Source organism: Phocoena phocoena, chromosome 4 (assembly GCF_963924675.1).
Source record: "Phocoena phocoena chromosome 4, mPhoPho1.1, whole genome shotgun sequence".
Lineage (NCBI taxonomy): Eukaryota > Metazoa > Chordata > Mammalia > Artiodactyla > Phocoenidae > Phocoena > Phocoena phocoena.
Window position 1 is genome coordinate 70959130 of NC_089222.1, and position 12655 is coordinate 70971784.

Here is a 12655-nt window from a genome sequence, read left to right on the forward strand (position 1 = left end):
AATAGACCAGATAGATTTAACTGATATTTATAGAACATTCCACCCAAAATTAGCAGAATACACTTTCTTCTCAAGTGCACATGGAACATTCTCCAGGATAGATCACATCTTGGGGCACAAATCAAGTCTCAGAAAATTTAAGAAAGTTGAAATCGTATCAAACATCTTTTCTGACCACAATGCTATGAGATTGGAAATCAATTACAGGAAAAAAAACCTAAGCTGTAAAATACACAAAAACATGGAGGCTAAACAGTGTGCTACTAAATAACCAAGAGATCACTGAAGAAATCAAAGAAGAAATAAAAAAATACATAGAAACAAATGACAATGAAAATGGAATGACCCCAAACCAATGAGATGCAGCAAAAGCAGTTCTGAGAAGGAAGTTTATAGCAATACAATCTCACCTCAAGAAACAAGAAATATCTCAAATAAACAATCTAACCCTACACCTAAAGCAACTAGAGAAAAAAGAACAAAGAAAACCCAAAGTCAGTAGAAAGAAATCATAAAGATCAGAGCATAAATAAATGAAATAGAAACAAAGAAAACAATAGCAAAGATCAATAAAACTAAAAGCTCATTCTTTGAGAAGATAAACAAAATTGATAAACCATTAGCCAGACTCATCAAGAAAAAAAGGGAAAAGATTCAAATCAATAAAATTAAAAATGAAAAAGGAGAAATCACAACTGACACCGCAGAAATACAAAGCATCATAAGAGACTACTACAAATAACTATATGCCAATAAAATGGACAACCATGAAGAAATGGACAAATTCTTGGAAAGGTACAATTTTCCAGGACTGAACCAGGAAGAGTTAGAAAATATAAACAGACCTATAACAAGTAATGAAGTTGTAACTGTAATTAAAAATCTTTCAACAAACAAAAGTCCAGGACCAGATGGCTTCACAGGTGAATTCTATCAAACATTTAGAGAAGAGCTAACACCCATCCTTCTCAAACTCCCCCAAAAAATTGCACAGGAAGAAATACGCTCAAACTCATTCTACGAGGCCACCACCACCTGGATACCTAAACCAGACAAATATACTACAAAATAAGAAAATTACAGGGCTTCCCTGGTGGCTCAGTGGTTGAGAATCTCCCTGCCAATGCAGGGGACACGGGTTCGAGCCCTGGTCTGGGAAGATCCCACATGCCGTGGAGCAACTAGGCCTGTGAGCCACAACTACTGAGCCTGCGCATCTGGAGCCTGTGCTCCACAACAAGAAAGGCCGCGACAGTGAGAGGCCCCTGCACCACGATGAAGAGTGGCCCCCACTTGCCACAACTAGAGAAAGCCCTCACACAGAAACGAAGACCCAACACAGCAAAAATAAATTAATTAATTAAAAAAGCTCCTACCCCCAACATCCTCTTTAAAAATAAATAAAAAAAAAAAAAGAAAATTACAGACCAATATCATTGATGAATATAGATGCAAAAGTCCTCAACAAAATACAAGCAAACAATCCAACAACACATTAATGGGATCATACACCAGGATCAAATGGGATTTATCCTAGGGATGCAAGGATTCTTCAATATACACAAATCAATCAGTGTGATACACCATATTAACAAATTGAAGAATAAAAACCATATGATCATCTCAATAGATGCAGAAAAAGCTTTTGACAAAATTCAACACCCATTTATGATAAAAACTCGCCAGAAAGTGGGCATAGAAGAAACCTACCTCAACAAAGTAAAGGTCATATATAACAAACCCACAGCAAACATACTCAGTGGTGAAAAACTGAAAACATTTCCACTCAGATCAGGAATAAGACAAGGATGTCCACTCTCACCACTCTTATTCAACATAGTTTTGGAAGTCTTAGCCATGGCAATCAGAGAAGAAAAAGAAATAAAAGGAATACAAACTGGAAAAGAAGAAGTAAAACTGTCACTGTTTGCAGATGACATGATACTGTACATAGAAAATCCTAAAGATGCCACCAGAAAACTACTAGAGCTAATCAATGAATTTGGTAAGGTTGCAAGATACAAAATTAATGCACAGAAATCTCTGGCATTCCTATACACTAATAATGAAAAATCCGAAAGAGAAATTAAGGGAACAATCCCATTTACCACCGCAACAAAAAGAATAAAATACTTAGGAATAAAACTATCAAAGGAGGCGAAAGACTTGCACTCAGAAAATTATAAAAAACTGATGAAAGAAATCAAAGATGACATAAAGAGATGGAGAAATATACCATGTTCTTGGATTAGAAGAATCAATATTGTGAAAATGACTATACTACCCAAAGCAATCTACAGATTCAATGCAATCCCTATCAAACTACCAATGGCATTCTTCACAGAATTAGAACAAAAAATTTTACAATTCATAAGGAAACACAAAAGACCCCAAATAAACAAAGCAATCATAAGAAAAAAAAAAAAAATACAGAACTGGAGGAATCAGGCTCCCTGACTTCAGACTATACTACAAAGCTACAGTAATCAAGACAGTATGGTACTGGCACAAAAACAGAAACATAGATCAATGGAACAGGATAGAAAGCCCAGAGATAAACCCATGCACATATAGTCACCTAATTTATGACAAAGGAGCCAAGAATGGCTTCACAGGTGAATTCTATCAAACATTTGGAGAAGAGCTAACATACAGTGGAGAAAAGACAGCCTCTTCAATAAGTGGTGCTGGGAAAACTGGACAGCTACATGTAAAAGAATGAAATTAGAACACTCCTTAACACCATACACAAAAATAAACTCTAAATGAATTAAAGACTGAAATGTGAGACCAGACACTATAAAACTCTTAGAGGAAAACACAGGAAAAACACTCTTTGACATAAACCACAGCAAGATCTTTATTTTTTAATCAGTTTACTGTTTTCTATTTATTTATCCATTTATTTATTTATTTATTGTCTGTGTTCTGTCTTCATTGCTGCACCTGGGCTTTCTCTGGTTATGGTGAGTGGGGGCTACTCTTCATTGCGATGTGTGGGCTTCTCATTGTGGTGGCTTCTCTTGTTGCAGAGCACAGGTTTCTAGGTGTATGGGCTTCAGTAGTTGCAGCACGCGGGCTCAGTAGTTGTGGCTCACTGGCTCTAGACCACATGGGCTTCAGCAGTTGTGGCACATGGGCTCAGTAGTGTGGCTCGTGGGCTGTAGAGTGCAGGCTCAATAGTTGTGGCACATGGGCTTAGTTGCTCCACAGCATGTGGGATCTTCCCAGACCAGGGCTTGAACCCATATCCCCTGCACTGGCAGGAGGATTCTTAACCACTGTACCACCAGGAAAGTTCACAGCAAGATCTTTTTTGACTCACCTCCTAGAGTAATGAAAATAAAAATGAAAACAAATGGGACCTCATTAAACTTAAAAGCTTTTTCACAGCAAAGGAAACCATAAACAAGATGGAAAGGCAACCCTCAGAATGATAGAAAATATTTCCAAATGAAACAATGGACAGAGGATTAATCTCCAAAATATACAAACAGATCATGGAGCTCAATATCAAAAAAACAAACAATCCAATTAAAAAATGGGCAGAAGACCTAAATAGACATTTCACCAAAGAGGACATACAGATGGCCAAGAGGCACATGAAAAGATGCTCAACATCACTAATTATTAGAGCAATGCAAATCAAAACTACAATGAGATATCACCTCACACCAGTCAGAACGGCCATCGTCAAAAAATCTAGAAACTGTAAATGCTGGAAAGGGTGTGGTGAGAAAGGAACACTACTGCACTGTTGGTGGGAATGTAAATTGATACAACCACTATGGGGAACAGTATTGAGGCTCCTTAAAAAACTAAAAATAGAACTACTATATGACCCAGGAATCCCACTACTGGGCATATACCCTGAGAAAACCATAATTCAAAAAGAGTCATATACCACAATGTTCATTGCAGCTCTATTTACAATAGTCAGGATGTGGAAGCAACCTAAGGGTCCATCGACAGATGAATGGATAAAGAAGATGTGGCACATATATACAATGGAATAGTATTCAGCCATAAAAAGAAACAAAACTGAGTTATTTGTAGTGAGGTGGCTGAATCTAGAGTCTGTCATACAGTGTGAAATAAGTCAGAAAGAGAAAAACAAATACCATATGCTAATGCATATATATGGAATCAAAAAAAAAAAAAAAGGAGGTACTGATGAACCTAGTGGCAGGACAGGAATAAAGATGTAGACATAGAGAATGGACCTGAGGACACGTGATGGAAGGGGGAAGCTGGGGTGAAGTGAGAGAGTGGCATGGATATATATACACTACCAAATGTAAAATAGATAGCTAGTGGGAAGCAGCAGCATAGCACAGGGAGATCAGCTCGGTGTTTTGCGATGACCTAGAGGGGTGGGATAGGGAGGATGGGAGGGAGGCTCAAGAGGGAGGGGATATGGGGACATATGTATGCATGTGGCTGATTCACTTTGGTGTACAACAGAAACTAACACAGTATTGTGAAGCAATTATACTCCAATAAAGGTCTATTAAAAAATTTTTTTTAATTATGCTATTGGAATAAAATAAAAGATCTATTAAAAAAAAAAGAGTAAACCCTAAAAAAAAAAAGAAATCACCGTTTTAGCAACATGGTGATACATCATCCTTGTGTTTGCATATGTATAATTTTCTCTGAAATACCTTACAAGGTAACTGGAATTCCAGTTTCCAGGCTCAGCAATGCTCTGGCACTTGTAACTTCCCCTCAGGTCACACTTACACGGGCTTCCCTTGGTAAATCTTGAGTTCAGCCTTTGCCAAAAAGCAATCAGTCCGGCCACTGCTTTCTCTGGCGTTTTTCCATAGGTAGTAGCTGCCTCTTCCTCATATGAATGAATTTCTGACTGCACAACTGAAAAAAAAGTGAAAAAATAAAGTCAATGGATTCTGTCTTGGAAGCAAAATTGCTGATGTTTCACATTAATGTCAGTAAGAACCAAATAAACAGGGACTGTGATTAAGACTTACCAATGAGCCAAGTGCAGATTGCCCTCCAGACTTTTTGCCCTGGATGTCTTTGTTGACAAAGAAGTGCCTGGCTCTTGAATCAGTGGGGCATCTTTTGGAGGGACTCGGATTTCTCGTGACAACACAGACTTTTGTGTGTGTGTGAGCCTGAGGGACTCCTTGCTATACAAGGCTATAGTGAGCAAAGAAACTCTCAGTAAGGCATAAACCACGGCAAGCCTTACATACCATAATAATGTTGTCTCCATGCAACAAGACACAGAACAAAACTGGGGACACAAAATTCCTTTCATTTTAAAGCCTTCACTGTTGAAGATTCTGTTATCTAAGAATTACCTTCCCTTTTTTTCACTGATTATTCATCGTCTTAAGTCACCATCCCTACAGATTTTTCTAGAGTTGCTAACTCGGCAGATTTGGAAGCTTTAATTCTCTGACCACTTAAAACCAGATGTCACGTCTTAAGGTCAGATCAGAGGACGCTACCCACCTGCCTTGCTAAGAACCTTGTAAATATCTACTCTATGCCAAAATAAATTTTGAAATGTTCTTTTATCCAAAAAAAAAAAAAGGCTTGAGAGATGTAGGGGAAAAAATTATGTGCCACATTTAATCTCTTTTGATTTTTGCAGTTATGAATGAGGTAATAAATTATATGCTCATGCCAATAGCCAGGGAAACTAAGATGTAGACATAGTAACTAATTTGTTCAAAATCACAAATCAGAGAATTCTGGGTTAGAGCTCAGACCTGCCTGACTCCTAAGCTTATACTCTTAGCTGCCATATGCCATTGCCCGAAAGCGACACTTTTGAGATTGACTTTATCTGAGCACTGTGTGGCCCACATGATGAGGTCAGACATGGGGTACTTGATGCGAGCACATGACCTCAGCTAGCATCGCTGTTCCTACGCCCCCAAAAGCCAGCTCTGCCTACCTGCACAGGCTCCAGGTACAGGCCTGAGCTACCCAGTTTGCCCTGGGACACCCGCTGTGCTAGGGTTAGGTGTGGGCAGACACAAATATTTGGCCTTTGCCAAGTATGACTCTTGGCATCCAGACCAAATAGGTTACAGGATCCCTCTAGGGAGGATGTGAACCTAAAAAATTGTCCCCAGATCAAACCAGTTTCTAATTAGTCATGGATTGTGGCTGAATTCTTGAGGCTATTTAAGAAGCCCTTATCCAATTCTCAAGGCTAACCTTGAGCTGGGTCAAGAGAGAAATGACTCAGCTTTCAGGAAAAAGCATCCAGCCAGCTGTGGAGCCACTTTATCTTGCACTTTGCCTAGTTCTTGAGCAGACCAGGAACATGGCGTGGCCTTGGGGCTCTGAGCTGTTTTCTCAGAGTGCTTTACCCCTAAATGTTCCTGCATATGCTTCCATGAAATGCACCTTCACCTCCTGGATAGGTATCTCTCCTATCCTTATAACCTATGTTTCCCTATTGTAGTCAAAAACAGGATCACAGAAGCAGTGCCATGCTGAAGTCTCTCCTGAATCACTGAGAAGATCCACGGAATACTGCAGTAGGGCTCCTGGTGACAGGACGCTCTTCTCTCCCACACAGACACACAGAGCACCACTCCAAGATGATCTCTGCTGCTTCCATGAGGCTTCTATGGGCTTTATCTGACCTGAAGGTTGGTTGCAGGGGACCCCAAATTGCACGCCACTCTAGTCACACCTCCCCATTTTTCATCTTCTTTCGCCACTTTCTACCTCCCTTAGCCATTTGGAGACGTGCTCAGACTGCTTATAATACTTATAGGTCTGACACCCTCAGCCAGTAGCAAAATGCGTCTTCCTCTGGTGCTCACACAGTCGCAACACTGCAAAGTGACAGAGGCCACAGGTGGATTCCCTCCACTGCGCTTTTATCACACTCTGACACACCGACCACAGAGTGGGCTCCTATCTCTATCCCTCCCCCATCTCTATCTCTATCTCTACCCCTACCCCTATCTCTGTCTCTATCCCTATCTCTTTCTCCATCTTCATCTCTATCCCTATCTCTATTTTTTATCTCTTTCTCTCTCTTTTCATCACAGCTTTCTGTTCCTTGGGCCCCTGCAAAAGTTGGTAAAGATAGGGTGAAACGAGAGAACAAATTGGAAAATACAGAGCCAATTATACTGAAACTCCCCCCCTGTTCCCTAATATCCATTGTTTGGTTTTCGAAAAAGTTTGCTTGCCTCAATTCTCTCTTCCCTCGGGTTGAGTACCTTTCTAGGAGAGCCTTTTCACTCACAAATAAACCTCTAGTGTCCTCTACGTATAAAGATGGTCTTTGTAGCATATACCTAGCTCTTCTAATTCCACAGCGTACCTCCCCCACCCGCTATACAAACCATGTATATGTATATGTATACACATAAAGCACAACACTGGAATCACTATACGTTTATACATTTGGTTGTTTTTATTCATAGCCCTAATGTTTTAGTTAAGCTTCTTTGTATTGAATGGAAAACAGATGTTCACAGACAAAGGAGGAGAAATAAATCAACAAAATGTCCCGGTGATTATATTTTTTATTCAATCATGCCACAGCTGCTTGCGGAGACTCAACCATGGCCCTGTGCTGCGTATAGCGTGGGAAAATGAAATGAATCAGACTTGGTCCCTACCCTCAGAGAATGTGCTCCTAGTTAAATGGGGTTGTGTAGGCATTGGAGGAAATTAAAACACTACTGGGCGATAATACAAGGTAAAAAGAACTGCCTGCTACCCAAAGGATGGGTATGTAGAGTGTGTTGTGTGTGCAGATAAAAGAGGTCTCCCATTTGTTTTGGCAGATCCGGTGGCATTATAACTGGATCTTGAGAAATAGGTGGGATTTGGATGTATGAAGATAAGAGTAATAATTATAGAGAAAACAGCATGGGAAAAGGTATCGTGGTGAGAAAGGGGTTACTGTATGCTGCGAATAAGTGAATTACAGAGTGCTGGGAATAAGAAGTGAGTTACTGAGTGTGGAAATGACAGTTTGTTGCATTATAGAGTACAAGGATGAGAAATGTCTGAGATGAGGCCAGATGTGGCCAGCGCAAAGAGTCTTAAATTCCTTACTAAACAATGTGTATTTTATTTGGTAGATAATTTAGACTATGAAAGGTTTCTGACCATGGACGTGGCATGATCAAGTTGGGCGATCAAATTCATAGGGACCTTGGGAAGCAAAACCAGAAGAGAGACTTCAGTTGGGGAGACCAGATAAGAGATTCTTATATTCAGGCAGGTGGTGGCCAGCGTCTTGGAGGAGAGGAAGTTCTACTGGAGAGATACACCCAAGAGAGCGTGCAGGGATTTAAGAACTGATTGGAGGGGGACAGGTGGGACTCTTCATTGCATGCCCATGTTTGTGGTTACACAAGGAAAAGTCCTCACTTACCCACAAAGCCTTCTTGATATCACACAGAACCACCACTTTTGGCTTGTGATACAATGTGAATGGCGCCCCCTTGAGTTGTGCAGTGCGTAATACATGCAACGTATGTGAGACCTTCTGGCAGCATTGTCACCCTTATCCACAACTTCAAACTCAACAGAGTTTCCATAGTCAAATGTGTGCAGCCTTTATCACAGGCCAGTGCTTTATCAGATTTTTCATGAAGCTGAAACACTAAGGAGAGAGAATTGAAAGGAGATGGCAAGGAAGTAGAGCTGGGAGAGTCTGGATAACCCTTTGAGTACTCTACATTCAAACATGGATGCTCTACAACATGTTACATTCTTTTCCCTAGTGGATTAGATGATTTGATTAGCAGAATCTGGCTAGGAGTGAAAAACATAAAGGACCTTCATTTGGAAACCTATAGACTAGGATTTTAGACTCAGGTCACCCATTTCCTAAGTGTGTGATCTCAAACAATTGGGATTTTTTTCAACCTCAGCCTCCTAAAGGGTTGCTCAAGTATTATGTAGAAAACAAACCGAGCTAGTGGGGTGAGGAAACCCTTGGATACAGTGGTCGGGTCAGGGCAGACTTTTTTGAAGAAGTGACCAGTGAGCTGAAACCTGAAGGAGAAGGGAGTCAGCCAGGAGGGTAGGGGTTGGTGGGAGTGGGGGCAGCATTCAAGGCAGAAAGGATGGCAAATGCAGTCTTCCCAGGGAAGGAACAAGCTTGACATGTTTGGGAATGCCAGGGTGACTCACTCCTAAGGCTCTGTCAACACCTCTAGGAGAGGTGTGTTTTGTCATTGTTGTTTTTATTTGTATGTTTTTTCAATTTTGAGGAAAGTCATTTCGTTGATAAAGTGTAGAGGGTTCTTTTAACAAGTCTAATGGAACCCAAAGGACAGCCAATGTTGTGTGGCAGCCATTTCTTAAGCATAAAGAAGTGAGCATAGTGCAAAGCCGCAAGAGAATTCATATAACCCTAAAAAAAGCTGTACAAAGTAGGGGCTGAGGGCTTCCCTGGTGGCGTGGTGGTTGGGAGTCCGCCTGCCGATGCGGGGGGCGCGGGTGTGTGCCCCAGTCCGGGAGGATCCCGCGTGCCGCAGAGCGGCTGGGCCCGTGGCCCATGGCCGCTGGGCCTGCGCGTCCAGAGCCTGTGCTCCACGGCGGGAGAGGCCACAGCAGTGACAGGCCTGCGTATCGCAAAACAAACAAACAAACACACAAAAAAAAACAAAGTAGGGGCTGAGCAAAGTTCAAGCAGAGATACAGGTTTCTCCTTCTGGAGACTGAAGGCAAAACCCAGAGCTTTACGTGATCTCATGACGTAGGCTCACAGATCTCTGGTTTTATGATTTTACTCTCTCAGCTGTGGGAGTTGACCTCTTCTGTGAGTGATGGTTAGGTCCAAGAGAACTTCTAGGAAAACTAACAACTCTTTCTGGAGGAATTCATACTCATGATGGCAATCCATTGTACAGCTGCCTTGCTTGCCTCCTTGACTGTCGGTGCTGCAAACATCCTGGGGAAAACAACATGGAAGAGTGGCAGAGACTTCGCAGGCAGAGAGGTCCCATGTCTGAATGCAGCTCCAGCCCCTCCACTCCCGAGCTGTGTGTCCTTGGACAAGCCTTTGGAGGATTTGGTACCTCACGAAAAGAAGGAGGATAGTAATCCTTGCCCTGCCTTCCTCCTAAGACTGTTATGAGGCTTAAATAAAAGCACGAGTGTACGGGTGTTTTAGAGACTGTAACGTCCTGTAACAAAGCAGGGAATAATGGCATCTGCAGTGTTAGAAATGCCTGGGACTTTGTAAAGATGTTATTTTGACTCAGCATAATGGAGGAGACCACACCATTTTATTATCCAGAACGAAAGACTTCACTGCGGAGGAAGAGAGACTGATTTTAGAACAACAGAATGATAGATTTTACTTGCCTCCTTCGTACAGAATAAATTATTATCACATAAACAACATACTAGCCTCTGAATATATAATCCCTTTTTCCAGTCATCACATCTGCAAGTGTGTAACGCACACTTCTGTGAGCACATAAGGACGTACATGGCACAGCCGTACTTCCATTCTCTATTTCCATCATTCCGTATTTAGCAAGGCGAGCCTGGAGTCAGGGTTCTTCTCTATGGGTAAGAGCCGTATACCTTGGAGTAAACACACAGGGGACCCTCCCAAGTGGTTTGGACCAGGTGACTATGTCCTTTTCTCCTCCAAGTCCTGGTCGGGAAAGCATATCGGGCACAGGTAGCACTGCCCTTGGGTTTGGGGCACTGTCCCATGTTCTTTTTCTCAAAATTTTCAAACACCTCTTTCTGAGAAAATACTCACATCAGAAGTATCCCCCAGCTGTCAGTTTGGCAGTCAGGGCCCCGCTCTGTGCAACTTTTGTCTAGGTTCCTGTCCCATCAGAAGCCACCTTCCAAGGTACAGAGCAATCAGCCGGTGCATCCTCACCACGGGACCTCCCCAGCCTAGCCCCCCACAAGGTCAGTCTGATATTCTGTGTGGGCAGCAGTCATAAAAGGTTCACATCACAGCGTGAGACTGAGACACTGGGTGTATCAAGCCTGAAAGGAATCCTGCAGGTAATTGAGTTTCATCTGATACTTGACTTCCCTTGCGAATTGGTCTTTAATATCTGCTGCAACCACCAATGTCACGGAGTGCACACAGAGGTCACCAACTTCCACCTCTGGCAGTGCTGACTGTTAGGGGAGTGGTCTTCGTGTCAGCCTGAAGCCGCTCCCATCGTGCTCTTCACCCACTGGTAGTGCCACCGGATCCGGGTCAGAGCTTTCTCTCTCACGGTAACTCCTTCAAGTGTTTGACTACCATTCTGGCGTCCCCTGAACACCCATTTTTCCAGGCTAAGCACTTCCTGGTCTTTCACTCACTGCCTCTAAGATGTAGTTCATCTCAAGAACGATCTTTAGAATGAGTCCCTTTTGGCCAAGGTTTTATGGCTGTTTGGCTGGTGAGGAGCCAGAGTCCTCCGTCCCTGTTCCCTTTGCTGAGGATGGAATCACTTCAGATCAAGATAAAAGCAGCTCAGAATTGCAGAAAAACAGACACCTGTGGTTTGGGGTTTTGTTTTGTTTTTAACACACCTCTAGTCTAAGGCTGGCAGGATGCCTTGCATTCATTTGAACAGAAGGCCCTGGTATTAGCAAAGGCTTGCCTCCTTGCACCTGGCAAAAAGAAATTCACTCTTTGTTTGACTGTGAGATCACACCATGCACCCCTGCCCTGTTGGAGCTTAGTAATTAGGAGGTATTTGGAGGTAACATCAGGTTCGCTGAAGATTTGTGTCCAAGGTCTGGGTGTGCTCTCCTCACCCTGAATCTCAGCTTTCTCATCTGTAAAATGCTGATGGTAAGCCCTTCCTTGTCTGAGTTCCGGGAGGATTATGTAATTCAGATGGCTAGTGGAGGTGATGGCACTTGGTGGGAGGCTTTTCAGAGTCTGAACGGTGCACCCCACACTTGCTCGTCACTAGGCTGCAGACTATCTCCAGCTTGCCCCTGCCCACGACTTTCGAAAAATGAGAACAACTATCAGTGTTAGAAAAAGACATTCAGAGCTTCCATATCACTGCCAAGGCTGACTTTGTCAAAGGAAACATTTCTTTCTGTACTAAGACAAAGATCCTGCAGCCTGCTCTAATGATTCTTCACACCCTGTTTTAAAACCGGAAATGACAAGGTAACTTTGTGGCTGAGAAACACCAGGTTCCAGAATTATCTGCACCATGTTCCAGAACCACGCTCGGGAGTTAAGCCGGGTAAGGGAATGCCTGCAGATGCTCTTAAGTAGCCAACCAGCCAGGGACTCACTCCCTGCCCGGAACATTCACTTAGGATTTGATGTTTGTCATGAAAATGTTGCTTTTGCTTTAAAATACTATTTGTGGAAGTTTTCCTAGAATTCAGTGCTGTCTGCTGAGCTCAATATAACCAAACTGTACTAATGATAAAATAAGGGAAATTTTTGTTTTCTGAAATCTAAAGGCTCAAGCTTAAGAAATGCGTACGTTGTATGAGGACTTATGTTAATGACAACATATAATGTTGTAGCACAAGACTAACTTTTCTCAAAAATAAGGGAGCAGAGGAGTAAACATTCCTGGAATTGGGCACACGGGATGTGGTTTCCGGAACTGGGCACACGAGACGCGGGGTTCCTAAAACATAGACGTCCACAGAGTCAGGAGCCAGAGGTTAGTGGACATTTCTAGTGCTCTTTGAT